The following is a 245-nucleotide window of genomic DNA, read 5'->3' as shown; positions in this document are numbered from 1 at the left end:
TGCCGGGCAGCTGAGTCAGAGCCCGTCCCACGACCACATCCAGGGATAACACAGACCCCAGCGAAGGGCCACAGCAGGGGGGTCCTGTGGGCAAATGAGGGGCTGGGCAGGGAGCAGCTTGCGGGGAAATGGCTCTTCAGGTGCCTGGGTGCTGCTTTGTGCACACAGTATCTGTAGAACAACCCCTCTGAGTACCGAGAACCGGCAGCAGAGTGGCCCGGCCCCCCTTGCCCGGGGTGGGGGTG

The 245-nt window shown here is 64.9% G+C and overlaps 1 protein-coding gene across 1 annotated transcript in view; it reads left to right on the top strand.

Moving 5' to 3' along the window:
• ARSG (arylsulfatase G) overlaps positions 1 to 245 on the top strand; it is a gene marked incomplete at its 3' end in the record, with an annotated part of 14,038 nt that overhangs the window by 3,406 nt on the left and 10,387 nt on the right. The gene's annotated exons all lie outside the window — the stretch shown is intronic.

This window comes from Buceros rhinoceros, unplaced genomic scaffold (assembly GCF_000710305.1).
Source record: "Buceros rhinoceros silvestris isolate BGI_N320 unplaced genomic scaffold, ASM71030v1 scaffold25060, whole genome shotgun sequence".
Classification (NCBI taxonomy): Eukaryota; Metazoa; Chordata; class Aves; order Bucerotiformes; family Bucerotidae; genus Buceros; species Buceros rhinoceros.
This window is presented reverse-complemented; position numbering and strand designations above follow the sequence as displayed.